General features: G+C 36.6%; 2 long non-coding RNA genes across 2 annotated transcripts in view; both read right to left on the minus strand.

Annotated features, from left to right (window-relative positions):
• Positions 1-363: 363 nt before the first annotated feature.
• On the minus strand, positions 364-5,556 carry LOC122826880. The gene is made up of 3 exons (XR_006369886.1): positions 5,415-5,556; positions 5,281-5,331; positions 364-740 (listed from the first exon to the last, which is right to left on the minus strand). It is a non-coding gene; the product is annotated as an uncharacterized LOC122826880 (long non-coding RNA).
• A 682-nt stretch (positions 5,557-6,238) lies between these two features.
• The window catches only part of LOC122826881, a 51,222-nt gene continuing 43,536 nt past the window's right edge, over positions 6,239-13,924 (minus strand). Inside the window, exon 4 of the long non-coding RNA XR_006369887.1 lies at positions 6,239-6,282. This is a non-coding gene — a long non-coding RNA (uncharacterized LOC122826881). The remainder of the gene's footprint in view (positions 6,283-13,924) is intronic.

Genomic DNA, 13,924 nt, shown 5'->3' on the forward strand with positions numbered 1-13,924 from the left:
CTTCCAACAAACTATCAACCACTGACCAAAAAACTACCAACCACTTAACAGCCAACTACCTACCAACGACTTAAACTAACAACTTACAAACCAACTACCTACCAACACCTTACCAACTACCAACCTTCCAACTTCACAACAAACTACTACCAATGACTTATCAATACCTACCAACAACACCAAACCAACTGCCAACTACCTACCAACCACTAACCAACGACTTACCAGCCAACAAACTACCAATGACTTACAAAGCAACTACTTAACTACCTACCAACAACTAAACTACCAATGACTTATCAACAAACTAACAACTTACAAACAAACTACTTATCAACTATCAACCTGCTACCTACCAAAAACTTATCAGCCAACAACCTACCTACCACTTAACTACAAACCAACTACATATCAACTTCCAACAAACTACCAACGATTTACCAACAAACTACCAATGACTTACAAAGCAACTACTTAACTACCTACCAACCACTAAGCTACCAATGACTTATCAACAAACAATCAACAACTTACAAACCAACTACTTATCAACTACCTGCCAACTACCAACCAAACACTGAACTACCAATGACTTACCAACCACCTACCGCCAGCTACCAACCAGCTATATACCTACCTACTTACTTACAACTTACTAACTAACTACTTACTCACCAACTGTCGTCCTCCACCATGTCCTGCCGCCTCCTCCTCCAGCATCTCTTGCAATAATGTTTCAACTGAAAGCAAAAGGAACAATGATGAGTCCTCAGATTTCTTATGTATATGCCACATTTGAATTATTATATTATAGCTATATTCTGAACATTCACATCAAAAGATATTTTTTAGAACTTTTTTAAATACTGTGGAGTTTTTTTTTACAAAAAGGGTGTAAAAATTTGTTAAAAAAATTATATAACATAAAACTTTACTACCGATTTGGTAGTTTAACTACAAGCCAACAACCTACCAACCACTTACCAACCACTACCCAACTACCTATCAACTTCAAACAAACTACCAACCACTTATAAACTTCAAACAAACTATCAACCACTGACCAACTACTTAACTACCTACCAACCACTAACAAACTACCTACCAACAAACTACCAATGACTTACAAACCAACTACTTAACTACCTACCAGCACCTTACCAGCCAACAAACTACCTACCAACAAACTACCAATGACTTACAAACCAACTACTTAACTACCTACCAGCACCTTACCAGCCAACAAACTACCTACCAACCACTTACCAACTTACCAGCCAACCACCTACAAACTACCTACCAACTACCAACGACTTACCAACAAACTATCAAAAACTTACTAACCAACTACTTACCTACCAACCACTAACCAACACCTTACCAGCCAACAGACTACTTATCAACTACCTACCAACCACTAAACTACCAATGTCTTATCAACAAACTATCAACAACTTACAAACAAACTACTTATCAAATACCAACCTGCTACCTACCAAAAACTTACCAGCCAACAACCTACCTACCACTTAACTACTAACCACTAAACTACCAATGACTTACCAACAAACTATCAACATCTTACAAGCCAACTACTTATCAACTACCTACCAACCACTTACCAACAAACTACCAACCACCACCCAACACCTTACCTACCAACCGGTTTACTTAACTTAACCAACCAACTACCTATCAACTACATATCAACTTCCAACAAACTATAAACCACTGACCAAAAAACAACCAACCACTTAACAGCCAACTACCTCCCATCGACTTACCAACTATCTACCAACCACTAACCAACAAACCACTTATAAACTACCTACCAACAACTACGCAACACCTTACCTACCAACCACTAAACTACCAATGACTTATCAGCAAACTATCAACAACTTACAAACCAACTACTTATCAACTACCAACCTGCTACCTACCAAAAACTTACCAGCCAACAACCTACCTACTACTTAACTACCAACCACTAAACTACCAATGACTTACCAACAAACAATCAACAACTTACAAACCAACTACTTATCAACTACCTACTAACAAACAACCTACCTGCCAACCTACTACCTACCAAAAACCTACCAACCAACCAACGACTTACAAACCAACTACTTTACCTGCCAACCACCTACCAACTACCTACCAACTATGTATCAACTTCCAACAAACTACCAATGACTTACAAACCAACTACTTAACTACCTACCAACAACGTACCAACCAACTACCTACCAACTACATATCAACTTCCAACAAACTATCATCCACTGACCAAAAAACTACCAACCACTTAACAGCCAACTACTTACCAACGACTTACAAACCAACTACTTATCAACTACCTACCAACAACTACGCAACACCTTACCTACCAACCACTAAACTACCAATGACTTATCAACAAACTATCAACAACTTACAAACCAACTACTTATCAACTACCAACCTGCTACCTACCAAAATCTTACCAGACAACAACCTACCTACTACTTAACTACCAACCACTAAAGTACCAATGACTTACCAACAAACTATCAACACCTTACCTGCCAACCACCTACCGCCAGCTACCTACCTACCAACAACCTACCAACTTACCAACCAACTACCTACCAACAACCCACCAGCCAACCACCTACCAACACCTTACCTACCTACCAAGTACATATCAACTTCCAACAAACTACCAACCACTTAGCCAACTACCTACCAACAACTTACCAGCCAACCACCTACCAACTACCTACCAACTATGTATCAACTTCCAACAAACTACCAATGACTTACAAACCAACTACTTAACTACCTACCAACCACTAAACTACCAATGACTTATCAACAACTTACAAACCAACTACTTATCAACTACCTACCAACCACCAACCTACTACCTACCAAAAACTTACCAACCACTTACCAACAAACTACCAACCATTAACCAACTACCTGCCAACTACCTACCAACCACTGAACTACCAATGACTTACCAACAAACTATCTACATCTTACAAGCCAACTACTTATCAACTTCCAACAAACTACCTACCTACCACTTAACTACCAACCACTACCCAACACCTTACCTACCAACCACCTACCGCCAGCTACCTACCAACCTACTACCTACCAAAAACCTCCCACCAAACTACCTACTTGCTAACTACCAACCTGCCAACTACTTACTTACTAACTACCAACTTCCTCATAGATTTCTTATGTATATGCCACATTTTAATTATTATATTATAGCTATATTCTGAACATTCACATCAAAAGATATTTTTTTAGAACTTTTTAAAATATTAAATACTGTGGAGTTTGTTTTTTTGACAAAAAGGGCGTAAAATTTTGTTTAAAAAATTATATAAAATAAAACTTTACACCTCTGGACATATTTGTAGGTTGAGCACCTGTATCTTTTGGTGCTAATTTTTTTTTTCTTCAGAAAAGTGAAGAGGAAAATAGTAATTTTTGTGTAACTTCTTACATGAGCACAACATGTTTAATTCAACCAACTCTAGCTGTTTAAATTAGATCCTTCCCCCCAGACAAAAATAAACACAAAAACTACTCTACTCGTCTTCTGGGTGCAAAGAGGCAACCTCAAAGCTGAACAAACAGTAGTTACCAAACACAAATGAACACATGTACAGAAAGACAAAGCAGCAGCATACTTTGCAGCTCTCATTACTAGCAAACACAAAAGGAGGCACTGAGTCAACCCACAGAGGTTCAACACTCAGAAAAAAAAAACAGAACTCTCCACAATTTGCTTCTGTGCTAAAACATCCTCAATGCAACCATTTCCTATCATCTGTTTAGTTCATTTTTTTACACATGCAGGAGAAAACAGTAGAGTAGATATAGAGGCTGGTGGACATCTCTGGATTCAGCATCAGCAGTGTGACATTAGCTGCTATTGTTTCTCTGGGAGAGGAAGAGAAAGAGAACAGCTGTTCAGCACAGAAGCATCAGAAAGTCAAAGCCCGACATCATGAGGCAGAGAAAAGGTCATTAGTAAAGAACAGGAGAAGCCCAGAAATGCATATTGAGCTGGAAAAATTATGTCTAAATGAGATGTTTTCATTGAACCTGGACAAAAATACTTAATAAAATTATTCAAGTGAATTTGCTTTTGTGAATTTTAATTTATTTTAAACAGTTTCCTATTTTATTACTCTATTTTATGATGTTCCTCTGTCTTAAGACTGTACTGCTCTCCTCACACCTTCATATTTTCACTTCCAATTCTCCAGCCTCCTCACACTGACCACTAAAGACTCCTATTATCTTGTCTACACCTGTGATCAGAACAAATGCACAGTCCCAGCTAATGACAAGCCCCCCGGCTGACCTGCTGACCCACATCACAATGAAGACAGAAGCAGATCGCAACAGCTGGACAATAAGATGAAGGGCTTGCTTTGGGTGATGAGATAAAACGAGTGACAAGACGGTAATGGAGAGTTCAAGAGCAAGACAGGAGGACGACAAGAGGAGATAAGAGGTTAAAGGAAGTGAAAGGACTGCAGAGTTTGTATTGGGCATAAAGGGAAGTAGTAAAAAGGAAACTGGGTGGGGAATAAAGTTCTAACATTTCCATCCATATGACTATTAATGTTATATTTGAGTATGAAATAAAGCTGCCAGGTATGTGGAAATATCTTGGTGCACTTGAAATGACAAGGCTAACTTGCAAGAAGCTTTTCAGCAAAATATAGGAGCTTATTTTAAGTAAATAATATTGATCAAAGTATTTGTTCCACAGGCAGATTATTTCACTCAAAACATTTCTCCCATGTTATAAGTGAAATAATCTTCCAAAGGATCTAGTATTTTACTACATTGTCATCAAATAGATCAGATTCTAACAGGATAACCAGAATAAATACAATAAGCTGTTTTCACATTGTTGAATTAAATGTGAATCACTAAATTGTTTGGATAGCTGGGTTCAGTTTCAACAAACATACTCAGGCCTTCACATTACCAGACATATAGAAACAAGATATAAGTTACATAGAACCTGCTTAACAACACAAAGCAGTCTAACACTTGTCCAATAGCAACTCATTATGCCCCAATAAATAAATTCCAACAATAAGATGGAGACTGGGAAAAAACCACTAACGAGAACAAAAACCTGATTTTCTAAATCAGATTTATCACCAAGACTCCTGGGAAAATATTTGGAAAGTTAACATCTTGTTGCATCTGGTGTAAAACAAGTATAGCATTTCAGAAAAACAATATACTGACCATCAAACATGGTGGTGGTGAGATTATCAGCTTCAGGATGCCTTGGTGTAACTAGAGCAAAAAGCACAAATCTGTAAGAAGGCAAAGACTTTTTTGGAACAAAATGTTTTTTTCCATATAATCCTAAAACAAACCTTGTTCTTCTTATGTGTGACAGAGGAATGTAGGTTGACTGGGAAGATGCAGGGCGAAAACTGCAGAGCAACTCTATCAGTCAACACAGACAGATGAGAAGAAGAAGTATTGTCCATCAGTCTGTGTCTCTCCAACATGAAGACCAACCATCATCATGTTCCCATCACTCCTGAACTAAACATACACATACACACATACGTCATTCCATATGGTAGAACTTTCTTTCACTTTGACAGAGAATATAAGTGCATTTTTAGGAAAATAAAATCCCTGAAAAACAGTTCTAGCACTGTTCTAGAAGTTTCTGAACCTATCAAGGGTTGAATAATCTCCATAGTAAGCTTCATATATATACATATGTATATATATACATATGTATATATATACATATACATATATATACATATACACATATACATATACATACATATGTATATATATACACATATACATATATATATACATATAAATATATATACATATACATATATATATATACATACATATATACATATACATATATATACACATATATATATACACACATACATATATACATATATATATATACACACATACATATATACATATATATATATACACACATACATATATACATATATATATATACACACATACATATATATATATATATATATACACACATACATATATATATATATATATATATATATAGTTATTTTGAGTATGTTAATGTAATTCCACAGCCTGGACTATTAATGTGACATATACGAATCCAAATTTCTAATCTTTTCCACATCTCTACCTAAATCTTTCACTCTGTTAAATAAAAACAATATTTCTTACCTTCTCGGAAAATTCATCTGACATTATCTGATGTTTTCTCTGAAAAACAAAAATTACAGACATTAGTGAATCTGACAGGTGAAATGTCTCAAGGTGCAAAGCAGATCATGAATTCCTGAAGAAACCAGCTTGGATATGTCCTCCTGCATCATAAATTTAGACATAAAAATCATTTTGGGTGTTTAAGAAATGTTATATGTTGTTCTTTTTTGCTTCTAATTAACTACATTTTCAAGGCATCAGTAAGCATTAAATAATCTCTAATTCAACCCAACTTTGTAAGAGCAGTTAAACCTCAACAAAAACTTGAGAGGGTTCAAAAGTGAAGCTCGAACAAAGGTCCATTTATTTAAGAGCTGCAGCTTTTAAATTATACTTTCCTTTCCGAACGTCTCAATTCGACTCAAACTCCTTTTACCTACTAACTACAAGAACAGAGAAACTCTGGGCCTGTACTGCTTTTCTTCTGCTGTCTCTGCCTTCATCCTCAGGAATAATGAGATCAACATTCATCTCCATACGTTCAGAATGAATCGGTTCACACATTTCATGCCTCAAGGCCACATATTTACACTGTGTGAAATGAGGCCTTTATCATTTATGTTAAATAATAGACACAAAACAAAGATGATTATATGTCTCCATATATAAAGTCAAACCCTACTTAAAAATAAAGATCTCTGTTTAGTTCAGATTTATATTTTCACTGATCAAAATCCTATCAAAGATCTGCTTTAACAACGAAACTATAGAGACACTTTTATGTGGTTAAATACTGTAAGCTTATGTGAATATCTGTCATTGTAAGGTATTGAGTTGTGAAGCAATGTCTGACTTCAATAATCAGATTGTACACCATTTACTAAACATATTAATAAGGTCGTATTTTTGTGGTTCAGTTCCCCAGTTTGGGTAAGTTATCCTTACAAAATCTAACATTTTGACAAATGAAAGAAATTATTCAGTTTTGCTTGAACTTCACTGCTGGAGTCAATAAGTCACATTTCCTTACTGCAGACTGTGATGAGATTTTAAATCTTCAGTTGTCTAAGTGGGGATGTGTTACAAAAATGTATTATGATTCACCTTTTCCAGTTTTGTTATTCCCTTCCATAAAACATGCTTTCTTTTCAAAATCTGCAGATTAACAACTTGAGTAAACACTAAAACGTGTGTGTGAAGTAGAAAGAAATGCAACACATTTTTTTTGCCCTTTTCCTCAAACACACACACACACACATGAATTTGGTGTGGGAGCAACAAAGAGGCCAAGAGGAGGCGACGGTTATCAGCTGCTGTAGGAAATTAAAGGGACGGTCCGCGGTTAATATGCAGATATGCAGATGGGTTGACAGAGCCCTCTCTCGCTGTCTGTCAGTTGTGTGCCAACCCCCCAGCCCACCCCACACACACACACACACACCTAGAGGCAGGTAGAATGTGAGGACAGAGTGTGTATCAGTGTGCAACACCAGATGGGATGAGCAGGTTGATTAATCTCTGTGACATGAATACCAAATCAGAGGCTGAAAAGTGTGAGTGAATACAGATAGGGATGATTGAGGCTGTGATGATAATGACAATGATGGCGGGTGTGTGTGTGTGTGAACGTGTGATGCAAACATCCCCTCTACATTCGATTAGATCACGTTCTGGACTGAACGCGCTGGTTCTTCAAAGTCTGAGTTTCAGATTCTCACTGAAATCATTAGGAGATATGAAACTCAGATTTGCCAAATCTCACGTTGTTTTTCTGACAGGTTTCCAAACTGCAAAGGAAACTTGAAGTGTGAATGTACAGCTCTGGAAAAAATTAAGAGACCATTTTACTTTTTATAGGTATATATTTGAGTGAAATGAACATTGTTCTTTTATTTTATGAACTACTGAACAAATGTCTCCGAAATTCCAAGCAAAAATGTTTTATTTATCGGTCAAAATACCAAAAAAGATGCAGTGCTTTTATACCTCAAATAATGCAAAGATAACAAGTTGATATTCATTTAGAAACAACAATACTAGTGTTTTAACTCAAGAAGAGTTCAGAAATCAAAATTTGGTGGAATAACCAGGAGGTTTTCAGTGGGTTCTTAAGTTTTTTCCAGAGATGTAAATATATAAAATGTCTTGTTAATGTATGATTTACTCTATGTGAATTTTTCAACGCTTTTTAACTCTTAGAGCTTATGGTTTCCTGGATAAAATTAAATAACTAGCTCGTTCTTAATAGGTTTTGAAATTAAATAGTCTTCAAATAAACAAAACAACACAAACAACCAAATAGTTGTGTTTGCAGAAGTTTCCTGGGAAAAACTTTGATCTTCTCTACCTAAGGTTGCTACATTTTTGCATATCTCTTGAATTTGGTTCAAACATTGAGCTAACATGATTGTAGCCAATCTGTTGTACTTTACTGCTGTCACTCTGCTGGTAAACTCTCTATCAGCTGATGTAAGTAATGTACATTTCACTAAACATGTTAAAAATTCTCTGGACTTCTTTGTCTAAAAGGAGAATGTTGCAGAAAATCTGAAGATTATTCAAATGCAACTTGGGATTCAAACCCAGAGCTTTCTTGCAGCAAGATCCGAATGAATCTGCTGGAAATTTCAACCATTATCTTTCATACATTTGTAAGGCTTCATACATTAAAGGACTTTTAAGCTGCTTCTTTTTTATTAAAGTGACAATCATCAAACAAATCAACTATATTTGTACAATTCTGGTGCTAAACTTCATGTGCTGTATTGACCCAATCAAAGTCCAGACAGAAATCTGAAAATCTGGAGCAAGACTTGATCATCAATGTTCACAAAACGCTCAACGTCCAAACTGACTGAGATTCAAGAAGCAACAGGTAAGAGTTATAGTCTCTAAATGAGCAAAGCTAGTAGCTAAAGTAAAAGGAAGAGTATTGACTGAAAGGCTGAATGTAGCTCCTGCCTCACTTTTCAGATCTTTATTTTTCCCTTAATATTTATCAAAAATACACCGACATTTATGGTTGTAAAGTGACTAAATGTGACAAAGTTCACTGCAACGTAAAAATAAGCATATAATATAAAAGACCCCTTCAAAAGTTCACAGCCTCCTTTACCATAAAAATGTTTCTTTCTTCCATTTAAAAAGAGGAAAAGCCATAAAGAGTCGAAGTGAACATGATAAAAACACACTCCTTAGTGGAAAAGTGAGTCAGGGCTACAATGTTGTTATTACAGATTGATACACACTTTGGTCCCCTTTTATTCAAACAGCTCACCTCTCAAAATCAGATGCTCGGAGCTCTTTTGATGACTACTTTGAGCTGAATGCGTGTTATTACAGGTATTACATAAAATTGCCAGTGTTAGGCGAAGGGGATTATGTTGCTTTTGGGTCAATACTTCCTCTGAGGTGTTTGGCGGCTGCAGCCGAGGAGCGATTAGACCTTTTGTCTGTCAATCTGCCTTCATATGGGGTGCTTATCACACACACATTATAACCACAACCAACTGCACTTTTGTGGTGATTACAGCCTTGGGTATATCAGGCTCTTTCAGTACGCTGAGAGGTGTCAGTGCAGCTTCGGGCCGTCCCACAAGCACACAGCTGCTTGGGCAAAAGATGACAGGTGAAAGAATTTAAGAGCTGAAATTATGACTTGATAAGCTGAAATCTACTGGTATATGGCCTTTCATCAGCTGGTTCCATTTCTCCCCTGTTTTCCAAACGGATATTTCTGAGAACTTTCTTAGTAACAAGTCGCGTATGAGTTCAAGCGCATTTTAATTTTTACTGCTTTTTCTGTAGTTCAAGGAATATCTTAATGATAATATCTTTTAGTTTTTTTCAACACTTATATTAGACAAAAATAGCCCTGGTAAAGACAGTCCTTGATTGTCCAGGACTGCACAGTCAAGAAATTACTTAAACAGAACCTGTCTAACAGGATGAAGTAGGCAAAATCTCCAAAAGTATCCCATGACTTAGGCACTGACATCTATCCATGCGGAAAGGGCTCCAGTGAAGCATTATCACTGGTTATAAAAGAGCCCAGTACAACATGTGAAGCTCTGCAGGCCTCAATCCAGACTTTAACAGTCAAACTTGAAGGTGAGACAATAAAAAAGAGAAACTTGGCTAACATGGGCTGGGAGTGTTATTATCTGTCGCTCGTTTGGTGCTTCAAGACCTGATATTCACAGAAAGTTAGGAACCCCAGCCACTCCTGAATACTTGAGACTCCCAGTAAGAAGACTTATGACTGGCTAATTTAATCATTCAAACACCAAATATAATTTAACATGCATTAATACAAAGAGTGGAAACAGTCTTAGCTCTACCACAGAAACTAATATCTACAGTATTAACGCTTTTGGGGGTACAGCCAATCAGCACCAAGGAAAACAAATGTTCCTTCTTCATTGGCTGCTTTGGTATTTCAGCTTCCATAGTGCATATTCCTTAAAATATTTTAGACATGAAAATAGTTGAGTTAACTGCAAATAGATGGGCGTCCAATGTGAAAACATGCTGACTTTATAAAGTAAAAGCAAGCAGTTTTGTGTAAATACTATAAATTTGTGGTGTTTTTGCTCAGAGTCAGATACCGACCCATTACTATCTAAACTTTACAGGGTATCGCTTTTTCAGCAGAACTATTAGAAATTTTATCAGATCAAATTTCTAAGTAGAGAACGTAAAGCAGTTAGTTAGATCCCGCGTATTGGACTGCTGCATGCGGTGCAAATAAGCTAATTATTAATTAACAGTATCAATGAAAGCACATGAAGACTATTAAATTTATCTACTAAAAGTAAAAAGCTTTTCAGGCCTTATATTTTCAGTCTAATAATGCACTTTAAAAAAAATCTCTCTGTTATTAGTACAGCACGGGCTGGAGTAGAGTGATGTTATTAGAAGACCCAGTCAGGCTCACAGTAGGGGTTGAGCCGACTGGGTATGGTGATTTCCACTTTACTTTTGTGTAGGCTAATAAAAAAATGAAAAACCCTGAGCCTAATGGGATTTGGTGATAAGAAATTACCAGCGCCGGGTCCTTCTCTTTTGTCTCTTGCTGGGTGTTCGGCGGCTGAGCCAATAAGAAAGCGCCCAGGACCGCCGTAACCTTAGAGACAGGAGAACACAGGCCGCAGCGCCGCCATGATAAACGAGAGCTGTTTGTCAAAGTTCCCTTGAAACACACATGCATGCATGCACACTTCAATCTGCTACTAATGTCCCCTCTTCTTACCATTCAAACAAATGGTGCATTTAGACTTACATTACATCTGAATGGATATTGAGAGGAAAAAAATGTGTGAATTTCTAATGTGTTTCTCTCTCTTTCTCTTTTTGGCAGCTTCAGTAACCAGAACTGTTAAAAAACAAAACTGTGACACAACTGAGCATAATTTAAGAGTATTACATATGATCTGACATTTCTTCATTCTGCTCTACATTTGGATTTGTAACCTAATTTAGTAAGTTTGGACATTGTCTGCAAATTTTGTGCCAAGAGTCATTTGTAATTATTGTAGGAAAAATGTGCTTTTCTTGGTGCTATTTACATTAAAATCACACCAAATGACAGTGACTTAAAAAGTACTTCAGATACACAAACAAATCAAAACAAATGGCAACATAAATTATGTGTATTACACTGAAAAGACACAAGGAACCTGGGAAACGAGGAGGTGAAAAAATAGCCTTGATAACCTAAGAAATCAACTGAATCTGTCAGTGTCTAAAAAAACCCTGATATTTAATTAGCAGCACAATGATCCAAAACACATTGCCAATGAATAACATAATTCATGGATTCATTTGTTTTAATGATCAGTAAATCTAGACTTCTCCCAGTTTCAAGCTTTTACACTTGAAACCAAGCCTAGATACAGTTCTCCTTCATTTTATAGGTCACCATCATTAAACGTTCCACTTTTCTTCCTGTGTTAGTTGCAGCCTATCATTTTCTTTTTAACTCCGAGGCCACAGAGCTGAGCTGGAGGACACAATGGCAACAATGGGAGAGAACAAACCCACATAAGATGGATGAGCGAGGAAGGCAAGAAGATATGCAGAGTGAAAGGAAGAGACACACTCCTTGGCTCGTCTCTGTGCTGCAGTGCGCCAGCTCTATAGCAGAGTGGAAAACAAGCAAATTACATAGAACGGACACAAAGACGGTGTCCTGTCATCTCCGCCTGCCAGGAAAGATTTACTAATTTACTAGTAGTCCACAAGAGGGGCTGTCCTATGCCATGTCTGTCACTGCAGGAAACAGAGAGACCTCGACAAACCTGAAGGCCAAAACTTGGATACAGTGTCTACAAGCTCTAATTTGCACTTTCCAGTAAGGTCATCTAATCAGGCCTTACTGGAAAGTGCAAATTAGAGCTTGTAGACATCCCTTTACCTATGAGAAAGGATGTCAGTCAGCTTTGTTTTATTTCCTTTGTAAATTCTTGTTTGAGACAAAAACAGAGACACCCACATGCCTCATAGGGGACAAATCAACCGATCTAAGTCACATTCAGACAATCAGTTTGTAGTTTGTTATGCCTCTTTCTTTTCTTTCAACTGTCTTTAAAATCGCAAACTCAACTTGCCGTGCAACAAAACCTTTGAGCTACTGCCATAATTTTGGGATAATTTGGCAGCAATAACACCTCTATGTACTTCTTCCACCAGAAATGACCCCCACTCAGACAGTCTGAATCCGAGCCAAATCCTATCAGTTAACATCATAGTAATGTGGAGATATTACACCAATACACTGCAGAGCTTTAGCAGACAGGGGGTCAGAAATTCAGACGAAAATCTAGAAATGATTCCACATCTGTAGTCTGCAAAGCCAACAACATTTTGAAACCGCTACAAAACAATATATTATTCCTTTTTAAACCTGCTCAACAATAAACATATGTTTATCAAATAAAGTAGTACAAAAGAAAGTGGTATGTAGATTAATGTTAAACCAAATCCTGAAAAGGAGTTATGCAACTTTGCCTCACTAAAAATAGGCATTCAGTTTGGGACTATTTGGAAAATAAATATACAAATTTTGATTCTATTTGCAGCATAAGAACCACATTTGGGTCACTATTTCTGAAAACACCTGCAGTGTTTGATTGACTTTAATAAATTAATAAAATGTAGATTTTAATGTATTCAAGACAAATGTGGTCAGACTTACTATGAAATTCAAGAAATTGTAAAATGCGCGCTAATTAAAATATGAATACTTTGTCAGACTTATTAGAAAAGAAATAATTTTTCAATCAAAAAGTATGAACCAATATATATTCACTATATCATTTGTTGTTTTTTTTTGTTGCGTTCAGATATTCTGATGTGAATCTCAGAATATTTGATGTTTCAGTATCAAATCTGACTAGCTGGGAGATTCTTTGTAAGTAATTAAAGCTGTTTGCTGAATACAGAAACCACTTATGTCTTACCACTTAAAAAAATGCAGCTAAATAGGATCAATTTCCTGAGTTATTATACTCTGGCTTATTGATTTCTCTCTAAACAACCACAGAAAGGGAAACAGACAAAAGCTGAAGTTTACTTCTGAGAAATCATCCTTCAACCTGAATATTGTCGCTGTTACAGCTTCACATAGTGAATGCTACTAATTTCAGCTTGTAGGGGGGGGAAAAAATGACAAGACTTGAATGGGCCTTGTAAGTGTAAT

This window comes from Gambusia affinis, linkage group LG24 (genome assembly GCF_019740435.1).
Source record: "Gambusia affinis linkage group LG24, SWU_Gaff_1.0, whole genome shotgun sequence".
In the NCBI taxonomy this organism is placed as follows: Eukaryota; Metazoa; Chordata; class Actinopteri; order Cyprinodontiformes; family Poeciliidae; genus Gambusia; species Gambusia affinis.